A 20,408-nucleotide genomic window follows, 5' to 3' on the forward strand; every position below is an offset into this window, starting at 1 on the left:
GGAAGTCCTCTACATTATATATAGTAGTGTGTGTATGTTAATCCCAAACTCCTAATTTATCTCTACCCACCAGCCTTCATATTCCCTTTGGTAACCATAAGTTTGTTTTCTGTGAGAGTCTATTTCTGTTTTGTGAACAAGTTCATGTGTATCTTTCTTTAGATTCCACATATAAGTGATATTATACACTATTTGTCTTTCTCTGTCTAGCTTCATTTAATATGATGATTTCCAGGTCGATTTATGTTGCCACAATGGCATTATTTCATTCTCTTTTATGGCTGAGTAATATTCCATTCGGAGAAGGCAATGGCACCCCACTCCAGTACTCTTGCTTGGAAAATCCCATGGACGGAGGAGCCTGGTAGGCTGTAGTCCATGGGGTCACAAAGAGTCAGACACAACTGAGCGACTTCACTTTCACTTTTCACTTTCATGCACTGGAGAAGGAAATGGCAACCCACTCCAGTGTTCTTGCCTGGAGAATCCCACGGACGGGGGAGCCTGGTGGGCTGCCGTCTATGGGGTCGCACAGAGTCGGACACGACTGAAGCGACTTAGCAGCAGCAATATTCCCTTATGTATATGTACTACACTCTCTTTATCCTTTACTCTGTCAAAGGACCATTAGATTGCTGCCAAGTATTGGTTATTGTAAATAGTGCTGCAATGAACATTGGGGGGCTTGTATTCTTTCAAATTAAAGTTTTCTCCAGATATATGCCTAGGAATGGGATTGCAGGATCATATATTAGTTCCATTGTTTTTTAAGGAACCTTCATACTATTCTCCCTAGTTGTTGTACCAATTTATATTCGCACCAACAGGGTAGGAGGGTTCTCTCTTCTCCACACCCTCTCCAACATTCATTACATGTAGACCTCTAAGCAATGGCCATTTTGATTGGTGTGATGTCATACCTCATTGTGGTGCTGATTTGCATTTCTCTAATAATTAGCATCATTGAGTATCTTTTCATGTGACTGTTGGCCATCTGTATATCTTCTTAGGAGAAATGTCAAATTAGGCCTTTGGCCCATTTTTTGATTGGATTGTTTACTTTTTTGGTATTAAGCTGTTTGAACCATTTGTGTATTTTGGAAATTAATCCCTTGTTGTTAGCATCACTAGCAAATATTTTCTCCCAGTCTGTAGGTTGTCTCTTTGTTTTGTTTATGGTTTCCTTTGCTGTGAAAATGCTTTTAAGTTTAATTAGGTCCCATTTGTTTATTTTTGTTTTTATTTCCATTACTCTAGGAGTTGGATTCCCAAAAGTATTGCTGCAATTTATGTCAAAGAGTGTTCTGCCTGTTTTCCTCTAGGAGTCTTATAGTGTATGATCTTACATTTAGGCCTTTAGTCAAATGATAATAAATTTTTAGTAAAATCTCTTTTTTTTAATACCACTTGATCACCTGCTATCTTCTCATAACTGTTTCGGGTTTGCATATCTTTTATCCTCTAACTCCAGGGAAAAAGGTGGATTTTATTTTCTTTGAATATCCTTCAGTGCTTTGCATATCATTCTGACATATAATATATATGCAACCAGCATTTGCTTAATGAGTGAACAAACTGATTACTGCTAAAAGCTTAACAATTTTGAAGCTGTCTGTAAAAATCTCTTTTCAATTTATGATAAATTATGTTATTGCTGTTGTTCAGTCACTCAGTCATCTCTAACTCTTTGCAGCCCCATGGACTGCAGCACACCAGGATTTCCTGTCTTTCACTGTATTTGTTTTATAGTAAAGCAACCTGTAAGTAGGCATCTCATATTACATTTTAAAGATACTAGTGACTAAAAGTGGAGAAGGCAATGGCACCCCATTCCAGTACTCTTGCCTGGAAAATCCATGGACGGAGGAGCCTGGTGGGCTGCAGTCCATGGGGTCGCTAAGAGTTGGATATGACTGAGCGACTTCACTTTCACTTTTTACTTTCATGCATTGGAGAAGGAAATGGCAACCCACTCCAATGTTCTTGCCTGGAGAACCCCAGGGACAGGGAAGCCTGGTGGGCTGCCGTCTATGGGGTCGCACAGAGTCGGACACGACTGAAGCCACTTAGCAGCAGCAGCAGTGACTAAAAGACAGGAAAAACTTCTTGGGCTAGAAAGAAGAGCTTTCCAAAGTTAAGAGTGTGAAATGTGGGTCTTCTCTGGAGGTCCCATGGTTGGGACGCTGCATTTCAAATGCAGGTGGTATGGGCTTGATTCCTGGTTGGGGAACTAGGATCCTACAGCCACATGGTGTGGCCGAAAAAAAAGGTGTGAGGCATGAAGAGTCTTTGGAAATAAGGTTGGAGAAAAAGAAAAAGAAGGTTTTTAGAGAAACTGATGATCAGCAGGCATGACGCTTAAATGAGGGTGAGGGATCAAACTGGGTTCTGAGACTTGATTTCCAATGTATGGGTGGGGCTTTCCCTCATGGCACCAAGGAATTCTCCAGAAATCAGCTTGTATCCTACAGTGCAATTCAATTCTGGAACTATCCGCCCGGAAAAAGCATCAGATCAAGTAAAGGTTCAGTCCTACAAGACTGTCCATATCCCCTCCATCTTCAGGGTTGTTACCTCTACTTCTGACCAATTGGCTATAAATCAGAACTTTTCATGACTCCTATCTCAGGTTTGGTTAACTTGCTAGAGTGGCTCAGGGCACTTAGAAAAACATGTTAATTCCTAAATCACTGGTTTAAGGTAAAAGGATATAGTTCAGGAACAGCTAGATGAAGAGATGTATAGAACAAGGTGTGTATCCAGTTTCCATGCCCTCTCCAGGTACGCCCCTCTCTCAGGCCCTCCAACTTGGAAGTTCTTCAAAGAGTTTTTATGAAGTTTCATTACCTGAGCATGGTTGATTAAATCATTGTTCATTGGTCATTGATTCAACCTTGAGCCACTCTCCCCTCCCTGGAGGTTGGAGGGTAGGATTGAAAATCCCAACACTCTAATCACACAGTTGGCTCCAATGGCAACCAGCCCCATTTATGGGTACTTTCCAAAAGTCACCTCTTTCACATAACAAAACACACCCTTATCACTTCCAATTCTTAGGAAGGGTCCAAGTTTTGGAAACCATGGAGGGAGACCAAATACTCATGAGAATTATATTTGTCACCTGAATGACCATATGTATATACATATTTTCTTATAAATCATCATATCACAGGGTACCACATTGGCTTACTAAGAAATACATTCTATTGATTTCCACAAATAACAGAAACCTCTATTTAGTAGCTTAAGTACATCAGTTTATCTCATGTCTAGGGGGAAGTCATGCAGAGATGATATCGTGGCTCCAAATTGTCTCCAATTGTTCCCATATGAGGAGCATCAAAATTGCTTGTTCACTAGCTAAAAGTCAGGTTTCTGGACCCAGTACCCAATTTACTGAATCAAAATTCTAGGTATGGCCACTGGGACTCTGAATGTTGAACTGGTACACCTATTTTTCTAATGGAGGGTACTGACCTAAAACAGTGTGCCAGTTATTTTTCCAGCAGAAATTTTTTTTTGGGGGGGGCATGGGCATCACCAAAGAATTGCAATACAGACCTGCAACCATGGTGAACCATATGCAAGTCCTCACATAACAAGAAGAGGAGAACTCTTTTAAAGAGGGGAAAAGGAAGTTGGGAGGGCTAGAGTAAACAAAGAATTGATTGGAGGAACTGATAGTTTGAAGTATAGTGCTTTTCATTGGCTGAGTTATGACATTCTCTCAGTGGCTGAGCTATTTCCAAGAAGGAAGAGTCTTTCTACTTACTTCCTGTTAGGCTCTATTACTTGGTGGGGCATAAAAGCTCCCCCTTCTGGCCTCCCAACTCTATTTTAATTGAGGTTTCTCAAAGTTTTACAAGGGCCTACAATGAGTTGACAATCATTTGTATTTTTCTAGATACCTACCTGTAGGAATTTCTGTCCAGAGATTTCTGCTGCAAGCTGGTAAAATGGCTTTGATCTCTAAATGGCTGTGGCAGAGTGTTAAGCCAAGAGTCCAGTATGGAAGAGGGAAAAGGAAAGCAAAATGTGTTAAAGCTAGGGTCTCAAAGCTGTAAGCTAAAGAGGAGAAGATTCTTGTTCTTTGGCTAGTGGAGAAGGCAATGGAACCCCACTCCAGTACTCTTGCCTGGAAAATCCCAGGGATGGAGGAGCCTGGTAGGCTGCAGTCCATGGGGTCGCTGAGGGTTGGACACAACTGAGTGACTTCACTTTCACTTTTCACTTTCATGCATTGGAGAAGGAAATGGCAACCCACTCCAGTGTTCTTGCCTGGAGAATCCCAGGGACGGGGGAGCCTGGTGGGCTGCCGTCTATGGGGTCACACAGAGTCGGACACGACTGAAGTGACTTAGCAGTAGCAGTGGAATTTTACCATTGAGGTATACTAAAAAATATTCCATTTAGGGTTGTCTCAGCCTGTTTCATTCAGTTCAGTTCAGTCGCTCAGTCGTGTCCAATTCTTTGCGACCCCATGAATCGCAGCACTCCAGGCCTCCCTGTCCATCACCAACTCCCAGAGTTCACTCAGACTCACGTCCATTGAGTCAGTGATGCCATCCAGCCATCTCATCCTCTGTCGTCCCCTTCTCCTCCTGCCCCCAATCCCTCCCAGCATCAGAGTCTTTTCCAATGAGTCAACTCTTCGCATGAGGTGGCCAAAGTACTGGAGTTTCCGCTTTAGCATCATTCCTTCCAAAGAAATCCCAGGGCTGATCTCCTTCAGAATGGACTGGTTGGATCTCCTTGCAGTCCAAGGGATTCTCAAGAGTCTTCTCCAACACCACAGTTCAAAAGCATCAATTCTTCAGCACTCAGCTTTCTTCACAGTCCAACTCTCACATCCATACATGACCACTGGAAAAGCCATAGCCTTTACTAGATGGACCTTTGTTGGCAAAGTAATGTCTCTGCTTTTGTTTCATTAGGACCTATCAAAATGATAAACGATTATAGTTCTTAATAATAACACTCAATAATATGTTGGCTGTTTCCCTGGTGGCTCAGATGGTAAGGAATCCTCCTGCAATGAGGGAGACCTGGGTTCGATCCCTGGCTTGGGAAGATCCCCTGGAGGAGGGCATGGCAACCCAGTCTAGTATTCTTGCCGGGAGAATCCCCATGGACAGAGGAGCCTGGTGGACTACAGTCCATGGGGTCGCAAAGAATTGGACATGACTGAACACCTAAGTACAGTACATGTTGGCTGTTGAAAATCAGACTTTTCAGTAGGGAACTAAAACAGTAAACATTTTAGCTTGATTTATGGATCTTTTCATTAAAGAAAGAGAGACAAAGCAGTTTTTGTGTATGTGGCATATAAGATGGTGGATGGGAATTTACTTTCCCCTTCTCCATCCCTGTAGTAGTTTTAAGACTTTTTTTTCCTCCTTGGGCTATAATGTTTCCACTTCCAAATTTCAATGTAAGTTGTTTATTCCCCCATTATGTATTTTCCTTTATTATTTTCCATGCACCCAATGCTAGAAATGCTCAACATTGCTTTGAGTCCTTGTACTTGTGGCATAATTAGGAGAACTTGCATTTTGAGAGAAAGTGCAATTCCTTTAATTGAAAAATTTTATTAATGGACTTTTATCTCATTTCCCTGGTGCAATGGTCCCTAAAACTGGTTGATGATTAGAAAGCCCTGGGAAACTTTTAGCATATTTTTCACTGCTAATTAATTAATTTCAAGTACAAATGTAGCATGTACTTTTAAAAAAACAGTTCAAAAAGTGCAGAAGGGTAAAAAGTGAAAAGTAAATCCCCTCTTCTCCACTTTGAACTTCTTAGAATACTCCTGTTTGTAATATATTATTGTGTATTGCCTCGATGGACGTGAGTCTGAGTGAACTCCGGGAGTTGGTGATGGACAGGGAGGCCTGGCGTGCTGCGATCCATGGGGTCGCAAAGAGTCAGACACGACTCAGCGACTGAACTGAACTGAACTAATTGCCTTTCAAAAACTTTGGTACTTAATGCAACCATGAAAAGTGAAAAAAAAGTGAAAGTGTTAGTCACTCAGTCATGTATGAGTCTTTGTGACCCCATGGACTGTAACTGCCAGGCTCCTTAATTGATGAAATTCTCTAGGTAAGAATACTGGAGTGGGTAACCATTCCCTTCTCCAGGTCTCTTCCCAACCTAGGGATTGAGCCCCAGTATCCTGCATTGCAGGCAGATTCTTTACTGTCTGAGACACCAGGGTAGCCCTGATACAACCATGGTGGTGGTGGTGGTTTAGGCACTAAGTCGTGTCTGACTCTTGTGAACCCATGGACTGTAGCCTGCCAGGCTCCTCTATCATGAGATTTTCTAGGCAAGAATATTGGAGTGGGTTGTCATTTCCTTCTCCAATACAACTGTATGCATATTTGTATCTCCCCCCCACCACAAATGTGACCATTCTATGTCTACCATTCTGTAATTTGCTTTTCCTGTCCACTGTTTCCTGGACACCTTTTTTGTATAACATGTGTAGTTCTACTTCAGTCTCTTAAATGGATATGTTTTTATTAAAATGATTCTGATTCATTCAATTGGGGAAGGATTTGTGCTTCTCTGAGAAGCTGCTGTATTATTTCTGATACAAACTAATCCATGAACTAGCATTTAGAAACCACTGTCTTAGCTCATGTGGCAAAACATGTTTTAAGATATGTCGTCTTCCACGTTTGGCTGAAATGTCTTTACATCAAGATTAGAAATGATGTTTTCCTTTCTACTTCCTGATAAGAATGAGAAATGCAATATACAACTGCCCCCTAAGAGATGTTTTTTAAAGACAAAAAATTCTCCTATATATACAAGGAAGAAAATTTCCTTGGCAACTGATGGCAAGTATGGAAGATAATGGGCGGAATTTATTGTAAGAACAAGGCAACATTTCTACTGAGAGAATGTCAGATTAAAGTAGTCTAAACAAGGTACTTATAGGTCTTCATGCAGAGCCAGGAATAAACAACTGAGAGTCATAGATAAATGGATGGAGTGGCCAAGAAGTTAAAATTAAATACCGCCCCTCCCCCTTTAAAGTTAAAGTATTTTCCTTCTATCAAAATCATCTTTGCCTTGAACTTGAGTCCTGGTGAGTTGCCTTGACTAATGTTTCCTGCTGAGGGATAAAGACTTCATTTCTGAAAAATGCTATTCAAAGCTGTGGGTGGAGGTTTTGAGTAGTCTTCTAGGAAACAACTAGAAGTCAAAAGGCCTGCCAAGAAACTTCTCCGGGGCTCCCTGCCTGAGTGGCTTGTCATCGAGCAGAAGGGAAATGTGCTGTTCTGCAGGGTGAATCTTGGCGGGTCAAATTCAGACTTGATAAGAACACTAATTAGAGTAATGGAAGTTAGAGTTCATTTATCTCTTAGGAAAGATTATGAATGGTGTAGGGGTGGGGACTTGAGAATATAGTGTCCATTAAATTCCTTAGTTTAGAAGAAAGAAACTGCCCCTCCAAGCAGAACGTCTCCCATCTGGTGACAAGTGCTAGATGCAAGGAGTTCCCAAGGCCTGAAGATCAAGCTTTATTTTAATCACATCACAGTTTCCAAAATGAAAAAAAAATTTTAAACAGAACTCAAAAGATCTTTTAAGCTCAATTCCCACCCCTCCCCCGCCAAACATCTATAGAGACAATTGGAATAGAAGCTGAGCACTTTGAAAACACATTAGAGATTGCAGTTTGGTTTTAATCAGCCATGGGACTATCCCATTTTGGAAATTACCACTTTAAGAATTCAAACTGCCTGAGACTGCATATCATAACTATGATAACTATGGAAAAGTTGCATATTTGTATTTCTAGGTTGGTTTCTGAAGAAGTATTCATTGATGTAGGTATTCATTAGTCACTCTACATTGCTTTGGTTATAGTTAGAAACCAAGTTTGCTTGCTAAGTCACTTCGGCTGTGTCTGACTCTTTGCAACCCTATGTACTGTAACCTGCCAGGCTCTTCTGTCCATGGGGATTCCCCAGGCAAGAATACTGGAGTGGGTTGCCATGTCCTCCTCCAGAGGATCTTCTCAGCCCAGGGATCAAACCCACATCTCTTATGTCTCCTTAATTGGCAGGCAGGTTCTTTACCACTAGCGCTAGCTACCTGGGAAGCCAAGTTCAGATCAGATCAGTCGCTCAGTCGTGTCCGACTCTTTGTGACCTCATGAATCGCAGCATGCCCGGCCTCCCTGTCCTAACTTGGGAAGCCAAGTTAGGTTAACTTAAAAAAATAGAATATATTAGAAGGAAATCACACTGCTTTAGAGAATCAAAGGAGGAATTTGTCATAGATAAATAACGGCAAAGTAGTTAAATTAAGTAAATGTTTTTTAAGCCAAGAGTATTTCCTTCTATCAACATCATAGTTACCTTGAATTTAGGTTCTGGTAAATTGCCTTAGCTATTTTAGTTAACAGCAGGCCTCGGGAAAAGGGATCCAGGGAAGAGATGGAGATTCCACAAACAGGCTCTTTGGGGGCATTGCCATCAGGATAACTCAGCCCCAACTGCTTTTCATGCAGGTGAGCTTTCCATGCTCAAAATTCAAATTCTGGTGGAAGGATTGGATTGGATCACAGCCCATTTCTCAACCAAGTCTTCTCCTTCATGAGCTGTTGTGGCCCACAGTCCCATCAGAACCATGTTGAATGGGAGATGAAGAGTTACCCAATGGGTTCTTGTGGTAAGAAGGGAAAAGACGTACTTGGTAGGTCAAAACTAGAGCAACCCAGAGGGATAAATTGGGAGATTGGGATTGACATATGTGCCGTGTGCTTAGTTGCTCAGTCGTGTCCGACTCTTTGTGATCCCATGGACTGTAGCCTTCCAGGCTCCTCTATCCCTGGGATTCCCCAGGCAAGGATACTGGAGTGGGTTATCATACTCTCCTCCAGGGGATCTTCCCATCCCAGGGATGGAACCCAGGTCTCCCAACATTGAAGGCAGATTCTTTACTGTCTGAGCCACCAGGGAAGCCTGGGATTGACATATATACTCTACTATATAGAGACTAGATAACTAATAAGGACCTACTGTATAGCAAAGGGATTTCTTCTCAATACTCTGTAATAAACTATATGGGAAAGAATCTAAAAAAGGATGGATACTTGTGTATGCATAACTGATTCATTTGCTGTACAGTGAAACAAACACAACATTGTAAATCAACTATACTTCAAAAAAAAAACTAGAGCAGCCACTGCTGTCACCAAGTATATTAATTAAGATGATTTCAGTGGCAAGGAGGAATATCTAACTATTGTGAAAAGTAGAAGTTTTACAGTCTCACGACCTTGGAAGAATTCCAGAGGTCCCGGAAGATACTCAACAAATACTCATGGTGAGTAGACTGGGAGTTCTGGAAAGACAGGAGGTGTGCCATAAATGAGGGAAGTCAGAAAGGGTAGTAGGGGGATGGAATCAAACAGCAGAATTTATTTCTACAACGGAAGGAGATATTCTCGCTCTGAAAGTCGGAGAAAAGGTAAAAACTGATGCTCTCTGTGTAAAAGAGGAACGTGATAAATGTGAGATGCCTTTTTTGATATAATGGGGGTGGAGTCCAAGGCACAGGTGGAAGGTGACCTACTTGCAGAAAAAGTACATATGGGAGCTTTCTTCAAGTGTGGTAAGGGATCGATAATGCCCATCTTAATTTCTGATGTGTGTGACCACATACTATGACTACTCTAGCAGCCCAACTCTGATAATAAGGCAAATGAAATAGAAAAAAGGTCACTGATTTTAAATGCCCTTATCCTGCTTTTGCTGCCATAGGCTTTCTCCTATTAGCTATAGTTCATTCTCAGTGATGTCAGTGAAGCATTTTTCAGCACCCTTCACTTAGGGGACCTGAGGGTCAAGTCCCCACTTCTATTGGCAGAGCTTGAATTGGTCTCATGTGTGTCCTTGGCCAGCTATAGGGGATAAGAATTTCATTCTGTGCCAATAGGTGGGAATTATTTCCGATTTATTGCTCAGGGGAATTTAGGTCACGGTCTGTAATGGTTGATAAGAGCTCACTGGATAACGCAAGGAACTCAAATTCCAGGACTGAATTTGATAGGATGTAGGACTCTGAAGGATAGTTTCTTCCAGTGACTTTTCTCTTATTGGATGTGCATTTCAAAAACAAGTGCTCCAAAGACCAAGAAGTGAAAAAGTAAGGAAAAACAGCTTGATTTTTTTTGCATGAAATTGCTGTGGACAATCTCTGATCAGGTTGAGTGGCTCCTTCTTTAACAAGTTCTCCTTGACTGACTCCATGACTTAGTGAATATTTGTCCAGCATCCATCAGAGAAATAATAGCTTAAGATTACTGAGAGTTTGCCATGTGTTTAGCTATGCTCTGAAAGTGGAAAGTTGAATAGAATCTTGACTTGTGGAATTTGTATTTTAGTATTGGTTGGGTGTGGGGGTGATGGTGGATAAACAAGACCTAATGATATAGTATGGTAAGGAATGTGCCTGTGAGATAGTGAAAGTGAAAGTCGCTCAGTCATGTCTGACTCTTTGTGACCCTATGGACTGTAGCCTGCCAGACTCCTCTGTCCACGGAATTATCCAGACAATAACACTGAAGTGGGTAGCTGTTCCGTTCTCCAGGGGATCTTTCCAACCCAGGGATCGAACCCAGGTCTCCTGCATTGCAGGCAGATTCTTTACCCTCTGAGCCACCAGGAAAGCCCATGGTATAGAGGGAGGACGAATTATTTCCTCCTGGGAAAATAGAAGAAGACTTGCTGAGAAGATAACATTTGATGGGCCTTGAGGATTGAACATGAAGATGTCAGAGAATGGAGGAGAGGGAGGGAGGTATGCCGGGCCGGGGCACCTGTGCGAGCAAAGGTGTGGTGGTGACAGCCTGTTTGGAGTGCTCAGAACACAGTGCTCAGGAAAAGGAGATGGAGCTACAAAGGTGGAAGAATCAGAAGATACAAAGGCTCTAATTGTCACCTGGAGAGCTTGGCCTTTGTCTTACTGGCAGTGAGGAGTCAACATGGGATGTAAAGGAGGGGGAAGATATGATCAAGTGTGTTTGGACAGAAGGAAGCCTTGGCAGCAGTGTCGAGGATGGCTGCTTTCTCTCCTGGAATGACCCCTTGTCTTCTCCATCTGGCTGGACCATTCATATTTAAAGGTTCAGCTCAAGTGTCACCTCCTTCAGAGCCTTCTCTGGTCTCCTCCATCTGGAACACCATGGAACCCTATAAAATGTGTTTCATAGCACCCCTAACACCCAGTGGCACATTTCTTTCCTGGTTAACCTGAGGGTTGTGAGGATTGGCCTCCTATCCTTGCATCCCTGTGTGGTCAGCACCTGGCACCATCTGCGGCACTTCCTAATTGCTCACTAAAAACTTTATTGTTGAATGAATGAGCATAAGCATCCACTGTCTTTATATTTGCTGAAGCTGGTTATACATAAAAAGTACTATCGACTGAATGCTTACTCTTTGTGAGATAATTGTGATCTCACTTTATTCTCACACAAAACTATTTGCAATAGTGAGAATAATGTTTCTTTTTCTTCTACTGCTACTACTACTATTATTACTACTACTACTGAAATTTCTTACACGACTCTTACTATGTGCCAGACACTGTAGTGATTTACATATATTTACTCAATTCTCATGGCAACCTGCTGGTATAGGTGCTAGTCCCCATACCCCCCCTCTTTTTTTTTTTTACAAATAAGGAAGCTGAGACAGAGTGTGATGAGGTAACCTGCTAGTCAGTGGTGAATTAGGATTTGGGCCCAAGCAGCCTGGCTCTAAGAATCTGTGTGCTTTCCGTTGTTTAGATTATGTCCAGGACTTCCCTGGCAGTCCAGTAGTTAAGACTCTACGCTTACACTGCAGGGGGCGTGGATCCGATCCCTGGTTGGGGAACTCAGATCCCATGTGCCACATCCATATGATAGGTCTAAAGCAGTTAGGAGGGTTTAGGCTCCTAGGGTATAGGTTCAGTTATAAAAGTCAGGACAAAGAACTAACTCCATGTCTATCTGGCTCCAAAGTCCTAAGACTTTAGATTCCTGCTCTGTTTTATATTAAACATAATATGAGTGTTCACCAGGGTTATCACTAGGACATTCAGTTTTGAATTTCTGCAGAGTTAAACAAAGCATGATAGGGAGAAGTCTGATTCCTAGAGGGTTTAGAAGTAGGGGAGGCTAGAGAAACTCAGGGTGGGTGGATTGAGTGTCTATAAGAAATTGGAAGTCAGAATTGCTTCAGTCTATGGACGGAGGAGCCTGGTGGGCTGCAGTCCATGGGGTTGCTAAGAGTTGGGCACGACTGAGCGACTTCATTTCACTGTTCACTTTCATGCATTGGAGAAGGAAATGGCAGCCCACTCCAGTGTTCTTGCCTGGAGAATCCCAGGGACGGGGGAGCCTGGTGGGCTGCCGTCTATGGGGTTGCACAGAGTCGGACAGGACTGAAGCAACTTAGCAGTAGCAGCAGGAAGTTTCTAGACTGAGACATTGTATCTGAAATCAGATTTTAAGACCTTCAAGCTAGGAAACATCTAGCAGCTTAATAGATCTTTTGTGTGTGTGGTGGGGGGGGGGTCATTTTTTGAAGCACTTAAAATCAGAAAAGAATGTACTAGTGTCCTCTTTGATTTCTTTCACCAGTGTTTTATAGTTTTCTATATATAGGTCTTTAGTTTCTTTAGGTAGATATATTCCTAAGTATTTTATTCTCTTCGTTGCAATGGTGAATGGAATTGTTTCCTTAATTTCTCTTTCTGTTTTCTCATTATTAGTGTATAGGAATGCAAGGGATTTCTGTGTGTTGATTTTATATCCTGCAACTTTACTATAATCATTGATTAGTTCTAGTAATTTTCTGGTGGAGTCTTTAGGGTTTTCTATGTAGAGGATCATGTCATCTGCAAATAGTGAGAGTTTTACTTCTTCTTTTCCAATTTGGATTCCTTTTATTTCTTTTTCTGCTCTGATTGCTGTAGCCAAAACTTCCAAAACTATGTTGAATAGTAATGGTGAAAGTGGGCACCCTTGTTTTGTTCCTGACTTTAGAGGAAATGCTTTCAATTTTTCACCATTGAGGATAATGTTTGCTGTGGGTTTGTCATATATAGCTTTTATTATGTTGAGGTATGTTCCTCATATGTTCCTTGAGGTATATGGAGAAATATACCATGTTCATGGATTGGAAGAATCAATATAGTGAAAATGAGTATACTACCCAAAGCAATTTATAGATTCAATGCAATCCCTATCAAGCTACCAACAGTATTCCTCACAGAGCTAGAACAAATAATTTCACAATTTGTATGGAAATACAAAAAACCTCGAATAGCCAAAGCGATCTTGAGAAAGAAAAATGGAACTGGAGGAATCAACCTACCTGACTTCAGGCTCTACTACAAAGCCACAGTTATCAAGACAGTATGGTACTGGCACAAAGACAGAAATATAGATCAATGGAACAAAATAGAAAGCCCAGAGATAAATCCATGCACATATGGACACCTTATCTTTGACAAAGGAGGCAAGAATATACAGTGGATTAAAGACAATCTCTTTAACAAGTGGTGCTGGGAAATCTGGTCAACCACTTGTAAAAGAATGAAACTAGAACACTTTCTAACACCATATACAAAAATAAACTCAAAATGGATTAAAGATCTCAACATAAGACCAGAAACTATAAAACTCCTAGAGGAGAACATAGGCAAAACACTCTCTGACATATATCACAGCAGGATCCTCTATGACCCACCTCCCAGAATTTTGGAAATAAAAGCAAAAATAAACAAATGGGGACCTAATTAAACTTAAAAGCTTCTGCACATCAAAGGAAACTATTAGCAAGGTGAAAAGACAGCCTTCAGAATGGGAGAAAATAATAGCAAATGAAGCAACCGACAAACAACTAATCTCAAAAATATACAAGCAACTCCTACAGCTCAACTCCAGAAAAATAAATGACCCAATCAAAAAATGGGCCAAAGAACTAAGTAGACATTTCTCCAAAGAAGACATACAGATGGCTAACAAACACTTGAAAAGATGTTCAACATCACTCTTTATCAGAGAAATGCAAATCAAAACCACTATGAGGTACCATTTCACACCAGTCAGAATGGCTGCGATCCAAAAGTCTACAAATAATAAATGCTGGAGAGGGTGTGGAGAAAAGGGAACCCTCTTACACTGTTGGTGGGAATGCAAATTAGTACAGCCACTATGGAGAACAGTGTGGAGATTCCTTAAAAAACTGGAAATAGAACTGCCTTATGATCCAGCAATCCCACTGCTGGGCATACACACTGAGGAAACCAGAAGGGAAAGAGACACGTGTACCCCAATGTTCATCGCAGCACTGTTTATAATAGCCAGGACATGGAAGCAACCTAGATGTCCATCAGCAGATGAATGGATAAGAAAGCTGTGGTACATATACACAATGGAGTATTACTCAGCCATTAAAAAGAATACATTTGAATCAGTTCTAATGAGGTGGATGAAACTGGAGACTATTATACAGAGTGAAGTAAGCCAGAAGGAAAAACATAAATACAGTATACTAACGCATGTATATGGAATTTAGAAAGATGGTAACGATAACCCTGTGTACGAGACAGCAAAAGAGACACTGATGTATAGAACAGTCTTATGGACTCTGTGGGAGAGGGTGGGAAGATTTGGGAGAATGTCATTGAAACATGTGAAATGTCATGTATGAAACGAGATGCCAGTCCAGGTTCAGTGCACGATGCTGGATGCTTGGGGCTGGTGCGCTGGGAAGGCCCAGGGGGATGGTATGGGGAGGTTGGAAGGGAGGAGGGTTCAGGATGGGGAGCATGTGATTTTTTTTTTTTAAATAAAGAAAAAAAAAAAAAAAAAGAATGTACTAGTAATCTCTCTGAATCCTGAAAGATTTTCTTTACCAAAGAAGCCTGAAATTGGAAATCATTTTCTTTAGAAATCCCTTTGTGTCCAAACACAGATCAATTTTCGTGTGCTTTAGCTAATGATTAAATATCTCCCCTTCACCCTTCAGTTCCTTCCCCCTTTTCCAAGCAATTTAATCTTAGCCGTTTATATATATTGTTTAGTTAGTCATGGCAACCATGTCCTTTGATAGGCAAGTGAGCAACTAAATTTAGACACAATATTGACAGTCTGGCTGTATTAGCCAAAATTTCTAACATAAGGTTTGAGTGATCTACGTGGACGGCCAATATCCTTGGAATTGATGACGCTACAACCAAATGGAAAAGTTTCTTTAGCAGGCTAGATTGGTATTGCTTTGTCTTTCAAATGCATTTGTAAGGAAAACATAAGAGGTGACAATGCAGCTCATTTGGTTTCATTTAAGGTAGTTGTTGAAAAAATAATACAGAGTGGAGGAAATTCCTTTGGAAGAAAAGGACTTTTCAGGAGAAATGTGGATGTGAGAATTTCAATATCAAGCTTCCTTTTATTTTCCTGTGTAGAGAAACAAGTACGTAACTATTAAAATCCCATTTTCAAATATCAACTTATAAATGACAGTCCATGGTAATGAAAACTTCATATAAATGCATCTAAACTGTCTCTAAGTTTTCTCTAGGGTTTGATGGTGTTGTGTAATTTAAAATATGTGATCTTAACTGTAATTCAAGTGAAAGGATATTTACAAGTTTAACATTGTCAATGAACATATAACACTGGAAGTCTTACTTCCTGCTTTTTAAGCCATCAGAGATTATTCAACCATGTTTCAAATCTTCAAAAATAGTATGTAAAAAAATTCATTAAAAAAATTCAGGCAAATTACTTCCTGCTTTTGAATTCTAGCTTGATGTCTCTTCAGTTCATCAGGGCAAGCTCATCCACTTTCTACAGGTTAATAACTGCTTTTACATCCTGAATGTTTAGCTGCCCAAGGAAAATGCTCACAGTTCCCTTTAGGAAATGAGAAAATGCTTCAGAGAAAAGGACATGACATTTTTTATTTTACATGTGCATTAAATTTTCATCATGCTGCCGACCAGGCCTCAAGAAGCAGGATTGATTGCCACTTAGCTCCTGCAAATTTCCCCCAGTATCTTCTCATTGTTATAAAAAACTATTGACTCCATACAGAACATTTTATTCTAGATCTCACTTGGAACTATTTAGTCTGTAAATTCATGGGCACGCCAAACAATATACAAGCTTTAATAATGTAAAAATACTATGAATAACCCTAAATGTAAACTGTAATAACATCTCCGTTTATATGAAGTGCTCGGAATAGGCAAATCCACAGAGATGGAAAGTAGAGGAGTGGTTGCCAGGGGCTGGGAATAAAGGTGGGGGATGGGGAGTAACTGCTTAATGGGTGCAAGGTTTCCTTCTGAGATGATGAGAATTGTTTGGATCTAGATCGACTTCACTTTCACTTTTCACTTTTATGCATTGGAGAAGGAAATGGCAACCCACTCCAGTGTTCTTGCCTGGAGAATCCCAGCGGCAGGGAAGCCTGGTGGGCTGCCGTCTATGGGGTCGCACAGAGTTGGACACGACTGAAGCGACGCAGCAGCAGCAGCAGCAGCAGCAGATAGTGATGATGGCTGCACAGCACTGTGAAGATTAAATGCCACAAAAATGTATAGTTTAAAATGCTTTATTTATGTTATGTGAATTGTATGTCCATTTAAAAAATGTAGTAACATCAAATTGGGAGGATTGGCAGTGATACTTGGTGAGGGAAAGGGGTACTTTACAAGGAGATTGAAGTCACATGCCTGTTTTTGCTCTGTGCCTCAGCCTCTTCCTTTAAAAACAGCCAAGTAATTAGACATCACCTGGAGAAAAGGAAGCAGACACATCGTGTGAGCTATAAAATGGGGACACCCCCCCCAAGATGCTGCTGCTAAGTCGCTTCAGTTGTGTCCGACTCTGTGCAACCCCATAGACGGCAGCCCACCAGGCTCCCCCATCCCTGGGACTCTCCAGGCAAGAACACTGGAGTGAGTACTTACTTGATGGCAAAACGTTGGACCATATTTCCTGGGATCCTTTCTTACTCTGAAATCCCAGGAAATTTGCTCAACAAATGTTTCTCACACATTTTCTAGTGGTGTCCCACTTGCTCTTTGATTCCAAGTCCTGAGTCTTGGAGTCCTGAGGTGGTCATAGCCGATTAAAACACAAAGCAAAGAAGCTTTAAAAGCCTAGCTCCTTCCTAGACCAGATACTGGAATGGGTGGGTAACCTTTCCCTGGCTGTGGATGGATTCTTAACCAGCTGAGCCACAAGGGAAGCCCAAGAATACTGGAGTGGGTAGCCTATCCATTCTCCAGGGGATCGTCCCAACCCAGGAATTGAACCAGGGTCTCCTGCATTGCAGGCGGGTTCTTTACCAACTAAGCGATCAGGGAAGCCCAATCCTATTCTCAGGGGTTACCTTAAATGTCACCATCAGCGTCTATGAAGCTCCTCCACTTGTATATTTAATCTCAGCCTGTTGCGTGACTGAATCTCTTCCTTGCACTTATTCCAGCTAGTGATTTGAGGGCATCTATTTGCAGATTTTTGTTGTTGTTGCTTTGGTTTTTTTTTCAAACTGTCTCCTCTAGGTCAACCTCACAGTGGCGTGGATGAATGTTTACATATATTCCTGAGTGCCTGGTCAGGTCCAAAGACTGATTGAACTGCTGGAGAAACAATGATTAACTCAGGAAGTTGTAAAAATAGCAAAGCAAACTCAAAAGAGATTAGAAAGAAGAAAATAATAAAGGCTAGATATAAATTGAAAACCAAACAAAAAAAGAAGTGGTAAAAAAATGAACAGTGGACTCTAAAACTCCAATAAAATGGACAAATATATAGCAAGACAGATCAAGAAAGAAAGAAAAAGTGCAAATAAACAGCAAAAGTGAGACAGCAAAAGGGAGCACATTCACAGATATAAAAGAGATCAAAATCACAAGAAAAATACTGTGGTCAATTTTATGCCCATACATTTGAAAACATATATTGTACCAAACACAGATTTGGTTGCTATATCTGTGTTGCTGCTGCTGCTAAGTCGCTTCAGTCGTGTCCGACTCTGTGCGACTCCATAGACCGCAGCCCACCAGGTTTCCCTGCTGCTGGGATTCTCCAGGCAAGAACACTGGAGTGGGTTGTCATTTCCTCCTCCAATGCATGAAAGTGAAAAGTGAAAGTGAAGTTGCTCAGTCGTGTCCGACTCTTAGCGACCCCATGGACTGCAGCCTACCAGGCTCCTCCGTCCATGGGATTTTCCAGGTAAGAGTACTGGAGTGGGTTGCCATTGCCTTCTCTGATATCTTGTTATGATACGTTATAAAATGCTATGCTCTGTTTTGATATGATATGGTATGGTATGATATACCTATTGGTATGTGATGATAACCCTAACATCTCAGTGACTTAAACATAACAGAAGTTTCTTTCTTGCTCATGCTGTAGCTCCACTGTGTATGTGGGTGGGGACCTGTCTGATGCAGTGATTTAGAGATCTAGGCTGATGGAGGATGAAGCTCCTCTACATGTACCTCTAGGGTCCTCACAGCTGGAGAATCTAGCACTTGCAATCAAGAGTTTCTTCATTTGCGGCTGGCTTGGAGATGTGCTACTCAGATTTCCCTTCAAGAGAGAACTTGCTATGAGTGTTGAAGTTGGTTGACAGTCTCCAGCTCTTGGCATCTTTGAGATCTGCTGCTGTGGTCAAGCTGAGGTCAAGATCTCTCTGGACAGCTTCCAGCCCAGCAGGGATCCTAGGACTTGGCCATCTCTGCCCAGCATGGGCCTACCCTCGCAGCCAATCTACACAATCTGTTGCCCTGGCTAAGACTTTCTCAGAGCTACACCAGTCTGAGCTTCTTCCCGCCCAGTCCTCCATAGAGACCTCTCTTCTTATTCTCCCCATGGATGACAGACCTGAGAATGCAGCCTGAAAGGCTTTCCCTGCCTACTTCTGATCCTTCTTCCCTATATCTTTCAGGTGTTTCCTGCAATAAATCTCTTGCACTCCTAACTCCCAGGAGACCAGAATTCATAGAGTCTCTAAGTCATATTTTGTATGACTTGTACTCCCATTTCATTGGCCAAAGCTAATCACATGTCTAATCCCATCTTCAAGGGTGTAGGGCATCTAATCCAGAAGACAACTAGATATTGTAGCACGTTTGTAACATCTATGAGAACTACTGATTAAGCAGCTATTAATTATCCCTCCCTTTTTTGCCAGCAGAGCCCCCGTTTTGTTCAGGTATCTATCCTGCACTTTCTGTCATAACTCAGGGGCAAACTGTAACTTACCAGAGCCAATGATTAACGTCCTATTTATCTTCCTAGGGATCAGGAAAGGGATGTGTGACTGATTCTGGCCAGTGAAATGGAGTGAAAGTGCTCTGGGTACCTCCTGGCTTTAAAAAGGGGATGCAAAGAGGGGAAAGCCCTCTTTGCTGGGGGTGGGGGTGGGTGGGGGTGGGTTATGACAAAGCCCCTTCTCTGTTGCTGAGTATTTCTGTGTGGCTGAGCTACTCAGAGCTGAGGCAGCCATCTTGCAATTGGTCAATAAGGAAAAAGAGAAAAAAAAAAAGAAAACTCAGGTGTCCAACTCTTTATGGAAGACAAATCATGAAAACAGACTGACTGAGCTCTGTGTTCTTGTTTTCTCTTTCCTGTCAGATCCATTTCAGTCACACACCTTTTCTGTCTTCTTCTCACCACATCAGTTCTTGTTTAAAGAATGAAAACAACAGCTAAATGGTGTGATTTAAAACTGGCACAGAGAAAGAAGCTAAAATTGACCGGTCAGGAAATGAGGCATGCATTAATGATTTTCTTTTGACTCAATGCTTTTTGAAAACATCCAAATGTGGTTAGCCATTGTCCAGGAAATAAAATAAATTCCTAAAAAGGATAAAGGAGACACTAGACTTACTCTTTCACTTCACGTTAGGGAGAGGACTGACATTTATGGGGCACTTACTGTATGCCTGCATTTTATTAGGAAATTTTCATGTATTGTATCATGAAATGATTTTTCATTGCCCTTGGAATAAAATCATAACTTCTTCTTAAGCCCACCTACCCAGTGTGATGTGGCCTACCTCTTCAGCTAACTACCGCCATCTCAGCTCTAGCTTAGCTGTCCTGGCCTTTGTTGTTGTTGTTGTTTATGAAGCATACCAGCTTGTTCTTGCCTCAGGACTCTTGCAAGTCCCATTCCCTCTGCCTGGAATGCTCTTTCCTTTATCTTCACACATCTGATTTCTTCCCATCAGTCAGACTTCAGCTAAAATAGCCTTTCTTCAGAGGGTTTTGGGCTTCCCCAGTAGCTCAGTGGTAAAGAATCCACCTGCCAATGCAGAAGATGTGGGTTCAATTCCTGAGTTGGGAAGATCCCCTAGAGAAGGAAATGGCA

Source organism: Bos grunniens, chromosome 5 (assembly GCF_055505025.1).
Source record: "Bos grunniens cultivar Pamir isolate PY7600 chromosome 5, Bosgru_T2T1.0, whole genome shotgun sequence".
In the NCBI taxonomy this organism is placed as follows: Eukaryota; Metazoa; Chordata; class Mammalia; order Artiodactyla; family Bovidae; genus Bos; species Bos grunniens.